The sequence below is a fragment of the Schistocerca americana genome, chromosome 4 (genome assembly GCF_021461395.2).
Source record: "Schistocerca americana isolate TAMUIC-IGC-003095 chromosome 4, iqSchAmer2.1, whole genome shotgun sequence".
Taxonomy (NCBI): domain Eukaryota; kingdom Metazoa; phylum Arthropoda; class Insecta; order Orthoptera; family Acrididae; genus Schistocerca; species Schistocerca americana.
In genome coordinates, this window is record NC_060122.1 from 546,106,694 (window position 1) to 546,130,256 (window position 23,563).

At 40.0% G+C, this 23,563-nt stretch overlaps 1 protein-coding gene across 3 annotated transcripts in view; it reads left to right on the forward strand.

The window, feature by feature from the left end:
• LOC124612295 (potassium voltage-gated channel protein Shaker) overlaps positions 1-22,418 on the forward strand; it is a 1,192,356-nt gene extending 1,169,938 nt beyond the window's left edge. For all 3 annotated transcript variants that reach the window (XM_047140405.1, XM_047140403.1, XM_047140404.1), the window contains one exon: positions 17,302-22,418. The gene's annotated coding sequence lies outside the window, so the exon portion shown is untranslated. The remainder of the gene's footprint in view (positions 1-17,301) is intronic.
• The last annotated feature ends 1,145 nt before the right edge of the window (positions 22,419-23,563 follow it).

Consider the following 23,563-nt stretch of genomic DNA (forward strand, 5'->3'; position numbering starts at 1 on the left):
TACAAATTTGTGTCGCTGTTAGGCAATGAAATCCTCGTAACTCCGTCTGTGGGTACCTCGTAATTCCAATAACCAATAACTCAACAATCAAAGATAAATTTGAAAGACATGAATTTCTCTAATCTGTCAATAACTATCCCTCTACAATATAGAAACACATGTTCCAACTTCCTCGTATATTTTACATTATTTTTTTTAAAATTGTTCTCGCTTCTCGGATAAAATTTAGTAAAATGGAGCTGCAAGGTTTTCATTGCTTACGGAGATGCACAACATCATGACCACCGCCCACCCCTAGATTGAATGCCGCCTGGTATCGTTGCACGCACGTTACGCGGTATGGAAAGTGTATAAGCGGAGCAGAAACGATTGGGGAATCATTCTAACGACGATACGAAAGGGCAGATTTTTATGATCCAGCGCTGGGATAAGAATCTCGAAAATGACGTAATTTGATGGCTGTTCGCGTGCTACTGTCATAATCATCTACGGAAAGTGGTTGAAGGACAGTGAAACCACGACTAGATACCAAGGAGTTGGACGCCCATACCTTATTACAGAACGTGGAGGTTCGGTGTTCGCCCGGTCTGTAAAGCGGATAGGCGGCGAAATGTGCCAGATCTGACGAGATAGTACGATGCTGATGAAGGCACAAGTACTCGTATTTCGTAGCACACCATCTAGAGAACATTGTTGAGCATGGAGATGATGGGGGCAGTATTATGCTACGGCGGAGATTCACCTGGGCTTCCATGAGACCTGCCGTAGAAATCGAAGGCACGATAGTAGCTGACGATTACGTGAACGTTATTACGGATTATCTGCATGCCTTCATTGTTTGATGTCGGTGGCATCTTTCAGCAGGATAACTGCCCGCGTTACAAGACCAGAAACGTGCTACAGTGGCGTAGTGAATTCGCGTTGATGTCCTGGCCACCAAATCTGCCTGATATGAACCTCATGGAAGGCATCCGGGGCGCTATCCGGCGCCAGCTCCGTCCCCGCAAACTACCAGCCCACAATCTGCGAGAATTGGTGACCTTTCCGCAGGTATCTGGTGTCACACACCTCCGGAAATCTAACAGAGGCTTGTCGAATCCAGAGAATACAGAATCGTTGCTGTATTGCGCTCTAAATGAAAAATTAACAGCAGTCTGTTACTTTGCGTTATTTTGGCCACTTACGTATACGAACAGCGTTGCTTAAAGCAAATCTTACTCAGAAGAAGGAACCTTTTCCCTAAGTTGAAAATCAAAGAAAATCTGTCCTTTTCTTTGTGCTAGTATCGTTAGTTCCATGTATGGACACACGTTTCTTGTGACCAACGTTTCTTGTGAGCAGCGTGCTGTATTAAAAAAGAAAAAAAAGACACGAAAGTTCAAAAGATTACACAGAAAGCTAAACTTGTAACAAATTACCTAAATCGGCGTATGCTGGTTTTGGGAAAGACAGGGTGCTCAAAAGGAAAGTATTTCTAAAAGCACACTGCCAAAACAGCATAAAACTATATCTTTTCTTTGTTTACTGTCAGTTGAAAATTTGTCTCTCCTTAAGCTACTAGAGGTGAATTGTTTTAAAAAAAATTGTTTCAGCCAATATAGGTCAAACTGGAAATAACCATAACACTAAATTATACTACGCGATACGGCTTTCCTTCTTTTCCTCGTGATTAAAAATGATTAATTTTCGCGATTTACAGACGAACGGCCCTTTGGGCAACCTAACCTGGCATGAAGTTTCGCATCATAACTATTAAACTATTTCCGGAATCATCATCGCTACTTTCACCATTAACACTTTCCTCAAACTCATCAACCCTACAGAAAGACGATTTTTTAGAGGCGGAATAGAAAAGCTCCTTTCTTGTTTCAGCGCAAAATGTTCTCTTCTGTGTCCAAGTCTCGTTTAATTTTATACACAGATCAGATTGTTGACGTATTTGAAAATAGAACTCACAACTGATCTTCCTAATAATCATCAAAGAGCAATCAGTACTGGGGCAGAAGTGAAGAATACTTCATAAGTATTATGGGAACTGCAAATGCTTGTCACAGCCTACAATAAGGACGCATAGTGATGACATTTCTTACTTCCGATAACAAAAATGGTAAGATCCAGAATAGGAATATCTACGAAATGAGCATGCAGGTGTGCATAACTGATTTTTTGTCGCCAGCATACGATTACTCTAACAGTCACGTGATTATTGTGTGCCATAAGGTCTGTTCGTAAATGCACAGAATAGTTTTAAAGTAATTATATGCTAGTTCCGCCAGATCCCACTCCAAAGTGTAATGCATTTAGTACAACGAATTTCATAGGCACAATAATTATTTGCGTTCGATACTTGGAATGGACTTTGATTAAAGCTATTAAGAGATAAATGCAAAAGTATTAACATCTTTGCAAAGCATCACAGCTCAGATGTCTCTGTTTTTCGTTGGAGGAAAGGAATGGATAGCCACCGCTGTATTTGGACTTTTTACTAGGCTGTATATTACTGGTGTGTTTCTGTTTTTATAAAGTCTGCTGCAGCGGCATTGCAAAATGACTTCCTATTAATCCAAAGTTGAAGTGTCTCAAAAACTATCGAAGATGGAGCTCTGACGTGAAGTAAATTCCTTCGTTTCTATTTTCTGTATGTTTATAATTACATATTTAATTTTCCTTAATCATATGAAGCTAAAACTTTAATAGCACATTCTCCATGCCATAGTTATTGTGGCGACAGTTTCCTATTGAGTCTACTTTAAATTAAGCGCAGTGGTTTGGAGATCTGCATAATATGGAGGTAATGACTAAGGCTGTCATACATATTTTATCTGCAAGTGAGGAGTACTTGAAATGTATATACAGTCAGCAGATGGGCTGGTAACACATTCGAAACTACACATACTTTGTCTTGCACTTCTCTCGTAAATACGCCCCCTGTCAGAAGAGTTCGAGAACAGGTGTTTTTTATTTTTAAGTTTGCGATACTAAAAAGAAACAAATGTTGTTTTTATGTTACCTGGTATGTGTGCGTCCTTTAAATGATCTTGGCCATGTTCCCATGGCCGGCCGGGGTGGCCGAGCGGTTCTAGTCGCTACAGTGTGGAACCGCGCGACCGCTACGGTCGCAGGTTCGAATCCTGCCTCGGGCATGGATGTATGTGATATCCTTAGGTTAGTTAGGTTTAAGTAGTTCTAAGTTCTAGGGGACTGATGACCTCAGCAGTTAAGTCCCATAGTGCTCAGAGCCATTTGAACCATGTTTCCATGCAAACTGTTCTTAGCAACACGCTACGTTCTTGGCGCATTAGTTACGGTGACTCAAGGGAAGCTGATTGTGAGCAAAGAGTGAACCTTAAATTCTGCGCTGAGCTGTGGAAAATCCCTGGCGAAACGTGGACAATGATTAAACAAAGAAATGCTGGCGAGGCACTTTCAAGAAGTCGTGTTTTCGCGTGGCACAAAAAGTTTCGTGAAGGCAGAGATTCAGTGCAAGGCGATCCCAAAGCTATCGCCTGCCTACAGCACAAACCGATGCAAACATGGAGAACATGTAATGCTGTTATCACAGAAAGGTCGTCATGTAACTGTGCATGCGCTATGAGAATAACTTAATTTGAATCATAATGTGTGTCATAAGATTTTACGTGAAGATTCAGGGAAGCGGAAACTTAATGCAAAACTCGTCCCTCACACTCTAACAGGTGAACAGAAAGAGGACAGACGAAGAATTTCTGCTGAACTGCTGGACAGAGTTGGACATGATCCTACATTTCAGTCAAAGATTATTGCTGGAGTTATGGAAGTTGGTGCTACAGTATGAGCCTCACACAACGTGTCAAAGTGCTGAAGGGCAGAGTCCTCAAATGGTTCAAATGGCTATGAGCACTATGGGACTTAACATCTGAGGTCATCAGTCCCCTAGAACTTAGAACTACTTAAACCTAACTAACCTCAGGACATCACACAACACCCAGTCATCACGAGGCAGAGAAAATCCCTGACCCCGCCGGGAATCGAACCCGAAAACCCGAGCGTGGGAAGCGAGAACGCTACCGGCAGAGTCCTCGATCGTCAGCCTTGAAAAAAGTGAAATGACAACTTTTCTGGCATTCTTAGGACTGGTTCTTACTGCGTGACAATGAAAGACCCCATACTGCTTTATCTGTTACCGAGAATCTGGCCAGATGTTCTGCTATTGCCATCGCACATCCGCCATATTCACCCAACCTCTCGCCTTGCGATGTCTTCTTGTTTCCGCAAGTGAAAAGGTGACTGAAAGGAAAGCTTCATCAAGACATCACAGATACCCAGTGGGCTGTAACAAATAAGCTTACAAGGATCGCAGTTGAAAATTTCCCTGCTTGCTTCCAAGACCTCCAGAAACGTAGAAAACTGTGTGTAGATAGCAAAGTGAACTACTTCGAGGAGCCAGAATCATAACTTGGTTAGTACAATTTTCTATTTTTTTTAAAAAATCTGTCCTTGAACTTTTCTGGCAAAGGGAATATTCGGCGACGCTGGCATATAAATTAGCCATACAATTTTAAGCCTTCATTACACCCCAATATTAGTTAATATAACATTATAAATGTAATTAGACCTTACGGTACTTGCCTATACACGTATAGTAACTTCTCCTCCCTGTGAAGAATTTTGAATTGCATTTGTAGCAGCAATAATTCAGCTCCGTTGCCATTACTAATAAATATTGCAAACAAAATGAACACATGTAATACACACATCAAAAAAAATTTTACATCACCCCAGCCCCAGAACTCCTGAAGATAGACGTTGACTGTCGCTATTCTATCACAGATACAGTCCCTTTGACTGTTCAGAGATGTCACTAAACCCGCCCAAAGATGTAAACAACCATGCATGAGTAGCGCCTATCAGACGGAGTGGGTCCGGCAGCCGACCAATTACAGCCATTCCACCGGAAGGAGGTATGTTGTCTGTAGTTCAACCATGCCTAGAGACGGTCAATACCGCGGTTCGATCGCGTCCGGATTGTTTCTTCGTGCCAGGAAGGGCTCTCAACAAGAGAAGTGTCCAGGCGTCTCGGAGTGGACCAAAGCGATGATGTTCGGACATGATGGAGATACAGAGAGACAGGAACTGTCGATGACATGCCTCGCTCAGGCCGCCCAAGGGTAACTACTGCAGTGGATGACCGCTGCCTGCTGATTATGGGCCGGAGGAACCCTGACAGCAACGCCACCATGTGGAATAATGCTTTTCGTGGAGCCACAGGACGTCGTGTTACAACTCAATCTGTGCGCAATAGGCTGCATGATGCGCAACTTCACTCCCGACGTCCATGCAACCACGACACCATGCAGCGCGGTACAGATGGGTCCAACAACATGCCGAATGGACCACTTAGGATTGGAACCACGTTCTCTTCACCGATGAGTGCCGGATATGCCTTCAACCAACAGTCGTCGGAGACGTGTTTGGAGACAACCTGGTCAGGATGAACGCCTTAGACACACTGTCCAATGAGAGCAGCAAGGTGGAGATTCTTTGATGATGTGGGGTGTCGTTATGTGGGGCCGACGTACACCGCTGGTGGTCAAGGAAGGCGCCATAACGGCTGTACGATACGTGAATGCCATCCTCCGTCCGATAGTGCTACCATATCGGCAGCATATTGGCGAGGCATTCGTCTTCATGGACGACACACATCTTGTGAATGACTTCCTTCAGGATAATGACATCGCTCGACTAGAGTGGCTAGCATGCTCTCCAGACATGAACACTATCGAACATGCCTGGGAAAGATTGAAAAGGGCAGTTTATGGACGACGTGACCCACCAACGACTCTGAGGGATCTACGCCGAATCGCCGTTGAGGAGTGGGACAATTTGGACTAACAGTGCTTTGATGAACTTGTGGATAATATGCCACGACGAATACAGGCATGCATCAATGCAAGAGGACGTGCTACTGTGTGTTAGAGGTACTGGTGCGTACAGCAATCTGGACTATCACCTCTGAAGGTCTCGCTGTATGGTCGTACAACATGCAATGTGTGGTTTTCATGAGCAATAAAAAGGGCGGAAATGACGTTTACGTTGATCTCTAATCCAATTTCTGTACCGGTTCCGGAACTCTCGGAACTGAGGAGGTGTAAAACTGTTTTTTAGGTATTCCTGCAGTTTGGTAAGATTATAGGGTTTTAATGTTGATAGCGTCATTATCTAACGATAAACCAGAGATTAAATATATCACTGAAAATAACTGTTGATTTCTCGAGCTACTTGAATGCAAGAAGTCCCAATAACGTGTTAAAACTATACCTTGGTACAATATTACACTTTTCCGCTGAAAACTCTTCAGACTAAGCAATAAACTAAAGACTATGGAATAAAATGTCCGGAAAACTTGTTACAAGTGTACAAAAGCACCCTTCTTTTTATCGGATCTGCAAATTAGAGGACAGCGAATTATTTGACATTGTTGTTGTTGTTGTTGTTGTTGTGGTCTTCAGTCCTGAGACTGGTTTGATGCAGCTCTCCATGCTACTCTATCCTGTGCAAGCTTCTTCATCTCCCAGTACCTACTGCAACCTACATCCTTCTGAATCTGCTTAGTGTATTCATCTCTTGGTCTCCCTCTACGATTTTTACCCTCCATGCTGCCCTCCAATGCTAAATTTGTGATCCCTTGATGCCTCAAAACATGCCCTACCAACCGATCAATTCTTCTAGTCAAGTTGTGCCACAAACTTCTCTTCTCCCCAATCTTGTTCAATACCTCCTCATTAGTTACGCGATCTACCCACCTTATCTTCAGCATTCTTCTGTAGCACCACATTTCGAAAGCTTCTATTCTCTTCTTGTCCAAACTAGTTATCGTCCATGTTTCACTTCCATACATGCCTACACTCCATACAAATACTTTCAGAAACGACTTCCTGACACTTAAATCTATACTCGATGTTAACAAATTTCTCTTCTTCAGAAACGATTTCCTTGCCATTGCCAGTCTACATTTTATATCCTCTCTACTTCGACCATCATCAGTTATTTTACTCCCTAAATAGCAAAACTCCATTACTACTTTAAGTGTCTCATTTCTTAATCTAATTCCCTCAGCATCACCCGATTTAATTTGACTACATTCCATTATCCTCGTTTTGCTTTTGTTGATGTTCATCTTATATCCTCCTTTCAAGACACTGTCCATTCCGTTCAACTGCTCTTCCAAGTCCTTTGCTGTCTCTGACAGAATTACAATGTCATCGGCAAACCTCAAAGTTTTTACTTCTTCTCCATGAATTTTAATACCTACTCCGAATTTTTCTTTTGTTTCCTTTACTGCTTGCTCAATATACAGATTGAATAACATCGGGGAGAGGCTGCAACCCTGTCTCACTCCTTTCCCAACCACTGCTTCCCTTTCATGCCCCTCGACTCTTATAAATGCCATCTGATTTCTGTACAAATTGTAAATAGCCTTTTGCTCCCTGTATTTTGTACCTGCCACCTTCAGAATTTGAAAGAGAGTATTCCAGTTAACATTGTCAAAAGCTTTCTCTAAGTCTACAAATGCTAGAAACGTAGGTTTGCCTTTTCTTAATCTTTCTTCTAAGATAAGTCGTAAGGTTAGTATTGCCTCACGTGTTCCAACATTTCTACGGAATCCAAACTGATCTTCCCCGAGGTCCGCTTCTACCAGTTTTTCCATTCGTCTGTAAAGAATTCGCGTTAGTATTTTGCAGCTGTGACTTATTAAACTGATAGTTCGGTAATTTTCACATCTGTCAACACCTGCTTTCTTTGGGATTGGAATTATTATATTCTTCTTGAAGTCTGAGGGTATTTCGCCTGTCTCATACATCTTGCTCACCAGATGGTAGAGTTTTGTCATGACTGGCTCTCCCAAGGCCATCAGTAGTTCTAATGGAATGTTGTCTACTCCCGGGGCCTTGTTTCGACTCGGGTCTTTCAGTGCTCTGTCAAACTCTTCACGCATTATCTTATCTCCCATTTCGTCTTCATCTACATCCTCTTCCATTTCCATAATATTGTCTTCAAGTACATCGCCCTTGTATAAACCCTCTATATACTCCTTCCACCTTTCTGCCTTCCCTTCTTTGCTTAGAACTGGGTTGCCATCTGAGCTCTTGATATTCATACTAGCGGTTCTCTTCTCTCCAAAGGTCTCTTTAATTTTCCTGTAGGCAGTATCTATCTTACCCCTAGTGAGACAAGCCTCTACATCCTTACATTTGTCCTCCAGCCATCCCTGCTTAGCCATTTTGCATTTCCTGTCGATCTCATTTTTGAGACGTTTGTATTCCTTTTTGCCTGCTTCATTTATTGCATTTTTATATTTTCTCCTTTCATCAATTAAATTCAATATTTCTTCTGTTACCCAAGGATTTCTACTAGCCATCGTCTTGTACCTATTTGATCCTCTGCTGCCTTTACTACTTCATCCCTCAAAGCTACCCATTCTTCTTCTACTGTATTTCTTTCCCCCATTCCTGTCAATTGTTCCCTTATGCTCTCCATGAAACTCTCTACAACCTCTGGTTCTTTCAGTTTATCCAGGTCTCATCTCCTTAGATTCCCACCTTTTTGCAGTTTCTTCAGTTTCAATCTGCAGTTCATAACCAATAGATTGTGGTCAGAATCCACATCTGCCCCTGGAAATGTCTTACAGTTTAAAACCTGGTTCCCAAATCTCTGTCTTACCATTATATAATCTATGTGATACCCTTTAGTATCGCCAGGATTCTTCCAGGTATACAACCTTCTTTTATGATTCTTGAACCAAGTGTTAGCTATGATTAAGTTATGCTCTGTGCAAAATTCTACAAGGCGGCTTCCTCTTTCATTTCTTCCCCCCAATCCATATTCACCTACTATGTTTCCTTCTCTCCCTTTTCCTACTGACGAATTCCAGTCACCCATGACTATTAAATTTTCGTCTCCCTTCACTACCTGAATAATTTCTTTTATCTCGTCATACATTTCATCTATTTCTTCATCATCTGCAGAGCTAGTTGGCATATAAACTTGTACTACTGTAGTAGGCATGGGCTTTGTGTCTATCTTGGCCACAATAATACGTTCACTATGCTGTTTGTAGTAGCTAACCCGCACTCCTATTTTTCTTTCATTATTAAACCTACTCCTGCATTACCCCTATTTGATTTTGTATTTATAACCCTGTAATCACCTGACCAAAAATCTTGTTCCTCCTGCCACCGAACTTCACTAATTTCCACTATATCTAACTTTAACTTATCCATTTCCCTTTTTAAATTTTCTAACCTACTGCCCGATTAAGGGATCTGACATTCCACTCTCCGATCCGTAGAACGCCAGTTTTCTTTCTCCTGATAACGACGTCCTCTTGAGTAGTCCCCGCCCGGAGATCCAAATGGGGGACTATTTTACCTCCGGAATATTTTACCCAAGAGGACGCCATCATCATTTAATCATACAGTAAAGCTGCATGTCCTCGGGAAAAATTACGGCTGTAGTTTCCCCTTGCTTTCAGCCGTTCGCAGTACCAACACAGCAAGGCCGTTTTGGTTTATGTTACAAGGCCAGATCAGTCAATCATCCAGACTGTTGCCCCTGCAACTACTGAAAAGGCTGCTGCCCCTCTTCAGGAACCACACGTATGTCTGGCCTCTCAACAGATGCCCCTCCGTTGTGGTTGCACCTACGGCACGGCCATCTGTATCGCTGAGGCACGCAAGCCTCCCCACCAACGGCTAGGTCCATGGTTCATGGGGGGTATTTGACATTACCTTTCATTCTCCCTCTGTACGCAAAGAAACACATTTTGCAAGTGTTTAACTATAACATCCTGTAATTTGTCCGCAGCTCGTGGTCTTGCGGTAGCGTTCTCGCTTCCCGCGCACGGGGTCCCGGGTTCGATTCCAGGCGGGGCCAGGGATTTTCTCTGCCTCGTGATAACTGGGTGTTGTGTGTCTTTCATCATGATTTCATCCCCATCGACACGCAAGTCGCCGAAGTGGCATCAACTCGAAAGACTTGCACCAGGCGAACGGTCTACCTGACGGGAGGCCCTAGCCACACGGCATTTCCATTTCATGTGGAAAGAACTAATGACTCAGCGAATCAAGAATCTCGTGAATGGCATATGCGTTGAGGACACTTACTATGTCTTTTTTTTTTAATTCTTCAAAGTATCACAAGGTATAGTGGCGCGTATCGCGTGGAAGGAAGAAACCGTCGTGAGAGGACAATGCAGAGGATCAGAAGCTGACTTAGCCTATTCAACAGCTGTAAGTTACGAACATTATGCAGCTGCAAAACATTCATTAATTACTTTGTTAGCCAAATGCTATTGCGCAACAACGATCCTCGTTTGAATAATGTAGGACGACAAAGAAGTGAGAAGGAGGAGGAGGAGAAAGTTTATTACGTTACAGTAATGTAACATCATACATCACAAATTAAAAAAGCGTGCAAGATTTGCAGCAAGCACGCCGAATACGTCGAGGAAAAGCGACAGACTCAAAAACTGAGAAACAAATATGCCACGAGACTCGAACTGTTGTTTCGCTGCTGCTTGAAACATTTCAGTATTCGTCTGTCTTCTTGCGCCCACGCAGTTCATGTCGATTAGGTAGTTTTTAAATTCCTCCAATTTCTCATTTTCAATGGGTAAAGTCCTTAGTGACAGGAAGTACTGGATACATTTTGCCACTCGCCAGTGTTTACTTTCTCACGCCATATAGCTCTCAAAACACATTTTATTTACCACTCAACATTAAAACAGATAACCTTAAAAGTAGAACGCTTACAGCCAGTGCAATAAATCCGTTAACTTAATCAGATACGAAGTTCTGTAAGCAAATAAAGTGGTATGCCAATAGATGTCATCAGAGTTGAATAATTTTTTTTTGTTCTTTTTTGTTTATTCCCTATTGCTCCACTTAGTGGAACATTAAAACAGCGTTTTTTGTTGGTTATTTTTGTTGACAAACAACAGGATTTTCTCAGTAGTTCTGAATTTTTACATTTAAGACCATTAATTTCATTGTCAGCCTAACATTGCTGGGCTGCAATCACTTCTCTTGAGAATATTTTCCATCTGTGTTTCAAAAAAAGTAGAACCTACACTCAGATTGATAACACCAAAAGATTGGGTACACTATTGAAATATGCCTACCCTTCATATCAGAGTAATCTAGCTCAAAAGTAGTAAGAGAGTAGTTATCAACTGTTTGTAAACTTCCTGTCAAAATTGGTGCTTGGGAAATGACACATTTTCAAACTCGCTGAATCAGTTGTATCAATAATTACAGTTTAGTATTTTGCCCCCTCTTGGATAAATTTCTGCGCACCCCCGTGATCACATCGTGCGGGGTAAGTTAGGTTAGAGACAGTCATCACACTTATATTCCGTCGTTTTATGATAACGCGTTAACAACGCACCTGGTAGCTCGGTGTAACCTAATACCCGTTGATGTCTGTGAAGCTGTAACCATAGGTAGCCAGTTTGAATCTTTATGAGGAAAGATTTCTGTAGGAAAGGATATGACCTACAGTTCCTGATTACCACACTATGCACCACTGACCAGGGTTAAATCTCTGACTTCTCCGCAATGTCTCATACCCCATGTTAAACGATGAAGCAGTAGCTGATGCTAGAGTCGACCACATCATGGAATATACCCGTCCACTAGAATGCATTCCATTCTAAGAATCTGCACCAGGCATGAAAACTGGCAAATGAGCATGCAGCTCTCATCGTTTTCTGTCGTTAATTCGTCTTGTCACACGGATTTAACTCACCTATGTCCTAGTTGCTGCTCTACAGGAATGGTTGGTTTCGCCTCAAGCCTTCACTATTAGCATCACAAACATAACATCATTCTCAACGCAGCCGTCTGCACTGAAAAATATGTACTCGCATATCGCGACGGAAGGGTGTCAGTTACTCGAGGACGAGGTAACCTACCCATTATATGTAGTTTGCGTCACCTACCAAGGTGCTTTCGCGCGATAGGGAAGCATGGCGGGAATATGGTCAGCATAAGCGTTGCGGCAGAGAGCAGGCAAATTGTCTCCAAATTGTGTTACTCCGGAAAAGTCATGTTCATTTGCCTATGTCACATCGTGTTACACACTGAGGTAACAAAAGTCATGGGATACCTCCTAATATCGTGTTGGACCTTCTTTTGCACAGCTTAGCGCAGCAATTGCACGTGGCATGGATTCAAAAGGCTCTAAGCACTATGGGACAGCTGAGGTCATCAGTCCCCTAGACTTAGAATTACTTAAACCTAACTAACCTAAGGACATCACATACATCCACGCCCGAGGCAAAAAATGGTTCAAATGGCTCTGAGCACTATGGGACTTAAACTTCTGAGGTCATCAGTCCCCTAGAACTTAGAACTACTTAAACCTGACTAGCCTAAGGACAGCACATACATCCATGCCCGAGGCAGGATTCGAACCTGCGACTGAAGCGCCTAGAACCGCTCGGCCACAGCGGCCGGCCACGGATTCAACAAGTCGTTGGAAGTCCCCTGTAGAAATATTGAGCCATGCTGCCTCTATAGCCGTCCATTACTGCGAAACTGTTTCCCGTGAGGGATTTTGCGCATGAATTGACCTCTCGATTTTATCCCGTAAATGTTCGATGGGATTAATGTTGGGTGATCTGGGTGGCCAAATCATCTGCTCAAACCTCATTCGTTCGAATTGTCCAGAATGTCTTCATGAACAATTGTGACCTGGTGACATGTTTGTGAACATGAAGAAGTCCACGATGGGTGCAAATGGTCTCCAAGTAGCCGAACATAACCATTTACAGTCGAAGATCGGTTCAACTGTACCAGAAGGCCCAGTACATTTCATGCAAACACAGCCCTACCATTACGCAGCCACCACCAGCTTGCACACTGCCTTGTTGGCAACTTGGATCCATGGCTTAGTGGGGTGTGCACCACACTCGAACCCTACTTTCAGCTCTTACCAACTAAAATCGAGACTCATCTGACTAGGCCACAGTTTACAGTCGTCTAGGGTCTAGCCGATATGGTAACGAGCCCAGGAGAGGCTCTACATGCGATGCAGTGCTGTTAACAAAGACACTGGCGTCGGTCTTCTGTTGCCATAGTCCATTAACGTCAAACGCCTAACGGATATGTTTGTCATACATCCCACATTCATTTCTGCTGTTATTGCACGCACTGTTGTTTTTTGTTAGCACTTACAACTCTACGCAAACGCCGTTGCTCTCCGTCGTTAAGTGAAGGTCGTCGACCACTGCTTCGTTCGTGGTGAAAGATAATGCCTGAAATTTGGTATTCTCCGCACACTCTTGACACTCTGGATCTCGGAATATTGAATTCCCTAACGATTTCCGAAATGGAATGTCCCTTGCGTCTAGTACCAACTACCATTCTGCATTCAGTCTGTTAATTTCCTTCGTGCGGCCGTAATCATGTCGGAAACCTTTTCACATGAATCACCTGAGAAGAAATGACAGCTCCGCCAATGTACTGTCCCTTTAAACTTTGTATATGCGATACTACAGCCATCTGTATGTGTGCACATCACTACCCTATGACTTTTGTCACGTCCGTGTAAATGCAGATCTGTGAGGAGAACAATAAATTTTAAAATCGATTTCGATCAGTCGCTTACATGAGAGAAATCTTATTTCACGTATTGACAACGTTGTATCCGCTGCCCCACAGATATAGTCCGCATGACCTCAGAAGGTGAAAACAGCGCACATAGCTTTATGAATATGTCAAGTACAATTTTTCTCAAAGACTATTCTCTAACGGCTAATTCATCAAAAATGCTTACAGAATTTTTCCTTTAAGTGTGTTATGGACTATATTACAAATAAAAATGTAAGACACAATAAAATTAACTTCAAACACAAACTGAAATCAATATATTTGCTTGACGACCTCTTCTACTTAGTAGGATTTTTTTTTAAATCTGTGTGTGTGTGTGTGTGTGTGTGTGTGTGTGTGTGTGTGTGTGTGTGTGTGTGTGTCATTTAAATGGTCAGTATGTTGTAAGAGGGTAAACTAACTCGTACTAGAATGAGATTTTCACTCTGCAGCGGAGTGTGCGCTGATATGAAACTTCCTGGCAGATTAAAACTGTGTGCCCGACCGAGACTCGAACTCCCGAGTTCGAGTCTCGGTCGGGCACACAGTTTTAATCTGCCAGGAAGTTTCATATCAGCGCACACTCCGCTGCAGAGTGAAAATCTCATTCTGGAAACGTCCCCCAGGCTGTGGCTAAGCCATGTCTCCGCAATATCCTTTCTTTCAGGAGTGCTAGTTCTGCAAGGTTCGCAGGAGAGCTTCTGTAAAGTTTGGAAGGTAGGAGACGAGGTACTGGCAGAAGTAAAGCTGTGAGTACCGGCCGTGAGTCGTGCTTCGGTAGCTCAGTTGGTAGAGCACTTGCCCGCGAAAGGCAAAGGTTCCCGAGTTCGAGTCTCGGTCGGGCACACAGTTTTAATCTGCCAGGAAGTTTAACTCGTACTACATTACAGTGAGAGATCGCACTTTATGATCCATGGAACAAGCAACCACCAATCTGTCTGTTTCGAATAACTCCATAGAATGGTGCCCCATAAAGTTGGAAACCTCCGATATCTCGACACGTAACCTTCGCTGTTATTTTAAGACATTTTTCTTTCTATGCCTGGAAAATGAGAGTCGTTATCTGCCATAATATGGGGATTTTTGACTAATTTATGTGGTCGCATTCTCGCGATTATATACAGCATAGTACACACTGGTATAAGCTTAAATTTCTCTAGTAATAACAAGCTAGGTGCTGAGCAAAATGATGAAAATTATAGTTAAGCTATTAATAACAAGTGAATGCCTGCATGCCGCTTAGGATACAAATTCCCAATCGATAAAGGCTAGGAGAGTCTCATACATTATTTATGCAACTGATATGTTGACAAACAAGATTTTTTTTTTAACCATGAAGAAAACAAGAACTGTTTTTACGTTACTTTATTCCAATTCTACACCGTAATTCCATCGTTACTGTTATCTGAGTCTGCGTCCGAACCATCTGTTTATAACTTATAACAAGGCGTATGTCCATCTTTTACCTCCATATCAGTCCCTTCCTGAAGCTTTCCATCATGCCGCACACAGTCTGTCCACGCTTAAGGGGAGATTATGTCTATTGCTTCACGCAAAAGCGATTCAATGTCTGCTACCTTAAATGTGTAATTCTTTCCTGCCACATAACCTTTAGGTTTTGCCCAAATTAATTCACTTCGACTACACTTATGCGGAACATTCTTAAGCCAGAGCACAATATCCGCTTTTCGGGTATTTGTACTCGTTGTTTTCTCGGCAACAGCTAAACGGTAACTGGCTTTGTCAATTCCAGTGACCTACTTCGAAGCAACGTATAGCAAGCAGTGTTCAGCGAACCACTTCTTGAAAGTAATAGCGTTCATTTCTGAACGGTAGTCACTGCTGTTTCCTTGCACTTCAGTACAAGTATGCTTCCAGAAATAAAACCGGAAGTAGAACCTGAGTGCACATAATTGTCCAAGAATCTTCTCCTGTGAGAAATTTAAAACCGCCAGTACCACCACTCACTTTCCAACATGTTTTCCTCGATTGATTCTGATTCACCACGTTGCATCAATGTAATACACCGCTGAACTACGTTCTTCTGTTATTTCTCGTGTCTTTCTCAGGTATGTGGCTCGTGTTGCAGCTATGTCATTTCTTTCGATTCAAAACATTGTCCCATCATTACATATCTAAAATCAGTGTCTTTTAAAATTCGTCCCATTGATGAAGCGCTACCTTCGAAGCCAAATTTCTCATGTATAATTGGAACATATTTTTGAGAGGTCAGGCATTCGCCATTTTACATTTCAAACACGGAGCTCTGACACTTTGCTTACAATTCGCTGTACAGCTCTCTTGCCGACACCACATGCTTCTACAGTCTGTTCTTGTGTCTTCAAAATGTCAGAAATAGTAGGCCCGCTTTGATACGTTTAAAAACGCTGTAAACATGCTAAATAATACCCCTTACTGCTGCCACCTAACGTATTTACCTGGAAATCACACTAACACATTTACAGATACGGTATCCATTAACAGCTATACTGGTACAAAAAATATCAAGAGTTTAATGAACAATTGGGTCGCTCTGTGAATAAAACTGCATTGCAAATCAAAGCAACAGCACAGCCTGCAAGAAAGAGACTCGCTGTGTAGCAGTATTTCGCACCCTAGGCCGGCCGGGGTGGCCGATCGGTTCTAGGCGCTACAGTGCGGAACCGCGCGACCTCTACGGTCGCAGGTTCGAATCCTGCCTCGGACATGGATGTGTGTGATGTCCTTACGTTCGTTAGGTTTACGTAGTTGATGACCTCAGTAGTTACGTCCCATAGTCCTCAGAACCATTTGAACCATTTTTCGCACCCCAACCACTCGGAAAGAAAATGAATCTTATTGGCCAGCAGCAGCTAATAAATAGGGATTCGTAGAACGGTTAAAAATTAGCCGGCCATCCTGTGTTACGCGGACTATAACGAGGTCATCCAGGCAACAATGTCACTCGGTACTTTCTCTATATGCGCCTTAAGTTCCTACTGTATTACATTTCTATTACGGTATTGAATTTTGTCTGTCAACACAAGTTCGCTGATTTATCATTTACAAGAAAGCTGGCCTTGGAGACAATAAATGAAATCATTCATTCATTCTCAGATATCACATACCTCCTCAGACAGTTTACAGTTAGCGTGCAGAGTATGTATTTGAATTTCATTACAAACGAATTCATATCTGTATGTGTTGGATTCTTTCGACAATTATCTTTTTATGACTCATTTGTTTGGAAAAAACAAATACTACCACATTAATAATATTCCTCATGTAATAATCGTAGACTTTAAATTACGCTCAATGTCTGGAGTACACTAATGAATAAAATGAAGATCGCTATATAGCAGTTAGTTTCTTAAATTTTGCTCATATAAACCTATGAGTTTTTCCTGCTTTAGGAAATGTTAAAAAGGTATTATTACACTGTAACAGAAGCATACGCAATCTTGTCTCTGAGGAAGTGAACAAAACCGTGTAACAGTTCACGGATGTTTCTTTTTGTCCAAAACGCTGAACACAGTTTTTATCTAAATTATAAATTTTATTTAATAAAGATATTTCTGCTTCCTAATGCCATTCTAACTTATTTAGGTGTTTTTTAATCAGAAACACATTTGTTGCGTGTAAATCTGCTGATTCTTGCCTGTGGTACAATTGTTTTTTGGTGTTTCTGTTACAGTGCAGGAAGCGAAAGATGCTTTTTCGCTGTTTTGTCAAGTCTTGTGAGGCATCTCATGAAGACATCTGGGGCTGCTGCTGGATCAGCTTCTTCGAGCTCATGGTGCTTCTGCGTGCAAGACAAGAACAATCGAGTGAGCGTACATTTTATGTACGTTGTGTGGGGAGGAACTTGAAACTCAACTCATTTTGTTCTTGCCATAAGTTTTTTATTACAATTACAGTTTTTTAAATAACGTAGGCGTTTTTGGCGTCTATAGATGCATATCGAGCCAATACGGGATGTGTCGACGATGTGTCAAGTGCGGTGCGATCCGTGATTGTTACAAGTAATTATTACGTGCTCCGAGTGCAAGCTGCGAATAATGCCCTTTCCTCCACTCCCTCTACCCGTGATCACTTCTCAGCCCAACACGAAACCAATTGTTGGTAAATTAGGAAAAAGAATTCCTCTGGGTAAAATTCATTTTCTTTCTATATTTATATCTTTCACATTCTCACTCTTAGATCTTTCTCTCACTCTGGTAATGACAGTTGTAGTTCCTTTATTCCAAGTTGCCATAATCTCCCCACTAACGTGCCAGAGCCTTGTGATGAACTAGTGTCATGTCTGGCAACAGCAACCTAATATAAAAAGACATGAGTAACTTGTAGATATTTTCCACTTAGCAATATTATCAAACCCTCTCAGTAGAAGTAATGTTAGGATTTCCTTGGGAAGAGAATTTGACTTTACAAAAGATGATTTAAAAATAAAGTACTAACTAAAAGAAAACAGCTTTTCTTCACATTAAACACCATGTTATTAATTTTAAGAGAAAACATGAATCAATATAAAATCTAACTAGATTTTGATCTAAGTAACTAATTAAGTAATGCAGATCAAAGCCTGCCGTATTATTGCTTCACTACAATTTCTCTCGTTCTGCTAGTATTTTAGAGGAAGGGCACATCATTTTACAGAGAAGCTAAAGTAACTAGGTATTATTAAAGGAAGGAAACTACTATTACTAATACTCCAAATCATTTACCTGCTGATGCGCTGTAGGCAAAACAAGTCTGTAGTAACATATAGGTGTATTTATACTTCCATGCAACTTAACCACGTCGCTTATATTTCGCGGCCATGTTGGAAAAAAACTGCAGAACGATATTTTCGGTAGCGCCACGTAGGCCTCTAGAACTTTCGTCAGGTCGCGAGTTGTTATATACTGTTAGCCCAATTCATTCCGCCGTTGTCTAAAAGAACATTGTTGCACGGAGGCTGTACGAATCTCGGGAGAGAAAATATGTCTTTGTTGCATGCATGCGTGTTTGCATCAGGGCAGGAGATAGTTCCTGCCGAAGCTCGAGGTTGTTTGCGGGGAGTTGTTTTTTTAATTCCCCAGTGGTGATATTTGTTACTACATAGTTTTGAAAAAGTGGAGCTATTATTACAAATTCCGAAGTAAAAAGATATATTACAAGGATATTTGATCGCTCACACGGAGATTATATAAATAAAACACGTAGTCTAATTTATTGAAACCATTATGTACAGTAAGAAAAACTCAAGATAATTTCTTGTTGAATACTTGATTGTGAGACAAACTAGTTTTGAGCACTGTTTTAAGTGCTTGTGTTTTTGGGCTGTGTGAAAGCTAATATAGAGTTGAATTTAGCTTTTTGCCTAGCTCGAAATTTTACCAGTTATGGCGTTTCAATTCATTCCTCAACAAAATGAACTGTCCACTCTCCCTACCCTTGTTACCCCGACCTTTACTTGTCCATTACATTATTATAGCTAAGAAGTTCCCAATGTAGAACACGAAAATTTGCTACATTGCTTGTAGCATGGTATGCAGGTACTTCACAATTTGGACTACAGATATACTATACATATCCAAACTGCTTTTAATGCTCTATGTAAGAACAGCCAGGAAGGATCCACGAATAATGCATACACTCTGTTATGGACATGATGAAGTTCATCAGGTTGTGAAAGTTTTGAGAAAAACAAATCCAACAACAGAAAATGTGCAACTCAGTTACTTAAAAGCTGTCCAAAGTGGCTATAGCACGTCCATCAATAATAGTGAAATGCCACCACGAACAAAATGTTAGATGTTGTGTTATGTATTACATCTATTTTTTGAACAGTTAATTTTTAATAGGGCTGAAAACAAAAGTCTGATGTTAACCTTAAATTAGATAAATATATCATAGGAAAGTGACACTAGTCATATTTGTTACAATTTGAAAATTTTATATGTGTTGATTAATATTTGTAACATTCCTCTGTCTCCATTTAGTCAGTAATGAAGAGAAACTTACATAACCTCACAAATATACATTGGTACAAAGTGTAATTCTCTGTATGTTAGCAACATACCTTACAAAACAGTATGCCAACACCAATGCTTAAATTATTAATAGTAATTGATAAATATATAATGTTCAACATAAAAAAATCACTTTTCTTTATCATTTACATCTGATCAGTTCTGGTGACTGATTTTACGAGCAGTTAAGGGAGCTGCAATTGATATTAATGGGTTATAAAAATTGGTATTATTAATATTTGACTCTTGTTAAGATTAGTTTATGATGAATGTACCTGCTTCCATTACAGTATTTGGATGAATATTTCAGCTTCCTGAAGTCTGTCATTAATAGTTGTGTGCATCAAATGTGTCAGCCTTGAAACCAATTACTTAAAATCATAGTTGACAGCAAATCAGTTGAAATATAGTTGCAGTACTTAGCAGTTTATTCTATAAGTAAAACCTATTTTCGGTACAGGTGTTGGCATAAAAACTTTAAGATGGTTTAATGTCAGTGACTCATAACTGTTTGTACTGTATATTGTAACTATAGTGAATGGCTTTAACTTGCATTTTGTCACTAAAGTGAAATGTATTAATGTAATTAATAGTGGCAAATAATAATTTTTGAAATGTTACATATCCCAAATTCCCATCAAAATCATAACAGGAAAGCTCAAACTCCTTAAATAAATTATGCCCCTGTTAATAGCTCACGGATGGGAGTTTTGATTGGCAGAGCAATAATGACCTTGGGTCTGTATGTAGAGTATAATACAAATTGATATGTGTTGTGCAAATACTCATCTTTTGAAGATATTTGTGTGAATTTTATTTTCTTCATTTCTATATATCTGTATAGTTTTTAGAAAACCCTTCCCTCATGATGTAAGAGTGTAGACTATTAAAATGTGAGGTTATGTTTATACAGTGTACATACAGCTTTTGCAATAAGAAAAAACTAACCTGTGTAATTGTTGAATGCATGGTGTGTGCAAGTGAACAAAATCCATAAAATTGTGAAGTGGTCTGGATGGACACAAACAAAAAAGCATTTGTACTATTATAATATGCATCTGTTCCCTACTTCCTGTTTGATGAGAAAGAAGATTACCTATCATTGGTTTTTTGATGGACATGCTATAACTGCTACTCATCAAATGAGTAATACAAAAGTAAAAAACACAACGATTATTATTTGTTATGGCAGACATTTTAAAACAATATGGCCTTTTTGGAAGGATTTAGCTTGAGAAGCACAATGGAGACATCTCCATTTAGTCAGTCTTTACATAGGCAACCCGCCAAATAAATTCCAGGCAGTATATGAAATTATTATGTAATAGCCCAAGTGTAGGCATAGCATGCCATCTAGAGCCAGTGGATCAAACCATTCTGTTTATTGCCAAAAGTAAAAACATGTATAACTTGTCTGTATAACACAGTCAAAGTGATGTACAGGAACTTCATATATTTACATAAAAAAACATCTGGAACTTTGTGAAGCATTCAGCTTGCTTTCATTCTTACAATATGAGTCAATTAAAACTACACTCAAATGATCATTTTTATAACTGCTTCTTTGTATTGCATCATGTACATAAAATGTAAATATGACGCCATTGTTTGTTTTACACCTGACAATGTTTATTGTTGACAGTTAAAGAAGATACCTAATGGTTACTTTATGTTGTTAAATGAATTATAATATTTGAAATTATAAAGATGTAATTTTTCCCTCCATCTTTCGCAAGCAAATGAAACTGGGGAGTACTTCAAATTCCTCTCTTCCTGCAAATAATACAAACAAAAATTTGTCCAGAAGAAATTTTTATACTTACTTTCAGCTTGGAGCAATAGACTGGTTCTAGATTATCCTCAATATGCTTTTAACTCACCTAGTTTCTTATTTTTGTATGAAATAGGTCTTCAGTTTTTTTCAGATTATTAATTATGTAAATCTGAAGTACCACCAGTATGTAGAGTTCTACAATTTTTACTATGTATACTGAGAAAAAACAACCTGAAAAAAAGAACAACACACTTTATATTCCCATATGCATATATTCAAACAATGACACAACAGTTAGCTATGTCAACAGTTTGTTTGCAGAGAAAATTTTGACTTACTGTTTTATCAGTAACACCTATAACAAATGCAATAAAATGTTTGTATAAATATACCAATATAAATAATTCACATAGATGGGATTTTAAATTTAGAAATTGTAAATTCAGAATGATTTACGCAATCCCATATTTTCATATGAGGACAAAGAGTAAGTGAGTTTCAGTTGATTGTGTGTTTGACTATCCAGTTTCTCAAAAAAGACAATAGCATCCGTTAGTTCACCCTGTCTTCTTACTCCATTCAGCTTGCTGTTACCTGTTGCCATAACATGTTTCCTGTCTATTCCTTTCCTCATACTCTGTCCAGCCCATGAGTCAGGAGGTATTAAACCGCCCGCCACTCTTCGAATACCACGGTTGGTGATAATCGTGGAATGAAGTGTGTGCTTTTTCAATGCCAATAAAACTTTTAAACATTGAATGAGTTATTTCTTTTGTATTTCAGTTTATCAAATCCAGCCATCCTCTAAGAATGGTACAGACCTATACTTATTTTTCAGCAGATAATTAAACATATTTTGGTACTTTTTGTATCTTGCTGTGGCATATAGTACATCCCCCTCTTAGCAGATATATTTACCCACGGTTTGAGTAAATTTCAGTGGGCATAATGAAGTAAATGCCTTATCCATAAATCCCATACATTGTTAAACATGATGTTCTCAAATAAACTGTTCAACAACCACCTCTATTTTTGTTTCTGCTGTTTCTTCCAGCTTTCACACATGATTTCTTCCGCATTCAAATCACTGAGTAAGAAAATTTACTTCTGCTTGACAGCGTATTTTAATCTCACAAGAAACTGTTTTGGTGGGGCATCTTCTCTTCGAAGTTAAGATTTGTAAGAAGCAGCAGCTGTATGATATGGGGAGAAAATGATGAGAATAATGAAGAGAATGTTGTGTTAGTTCTATCTGTCAGCAATGTTTTCTAGATGGTGGTATACTAATAAATTTGTTTTGATACACTTTTGCATATTTACAGAAAGCATACGATGAATTAATTTCCTTTTTAAAACAATATTTTTTCCTACTGTTATAGTTTCTCTATGAAACAAATACTTAAGTATTCTCTATTATTCCAAAAACAGCTACATTTCTTCATTTCCCAACAAATCATGTATATTATTTGTTACACAACAACCAGTATCATAGAAATGTTGTCTCAAACTCTGTATCAGTACTTCACTTCTTTTAAATGAGTATAAATTTCCCTCTGCATTCCTACACTTAAAAATTTTGTACCATCTTATTAATTCTCTTTGGGTTGAACCAAACTGCATCCTCTATTAGCATTGGACTTGTGATACAGAATATATAGAAAAACTAAGAACCAATCAAATGCATAGGAGGGGTAAATAAGTAAATGAGATATTTATTATTCTTCAAGATGCATACACATTTTTCTGCTTGCGTGTCATTTCATTCCAAACACCTGAGAGTGCAACGAACTTTACAGTGGATTTTTCAGCTTCTCAGATTGGTCAAATCCAGGTCAGTTTTTATGTACTAGGCACTAAGCGTAATTTCATGAGTGTGACTTCTTCCTCGGTCAAATACATACAGTTCAGACTCTGCATATTAATTAAAAAAAACTACTTCAGATACTTTTACCTTCTTTATGAATGAAAGTGTAATGTGCTATACTAACTCTGTTTAATGAAAATGTATGGTCTTTGGGTTAACAAACTGTTGGATGAATTTTGCTGACTTGACTATATGAACATATTATTTCATTCAGATCAGCAATACAAAGTGAAGTTCAGCAATGCAGGACAGAAAAGATGTCTTCTCACAAACTTTTAAAATGGAAGTATTCACAGACATAACA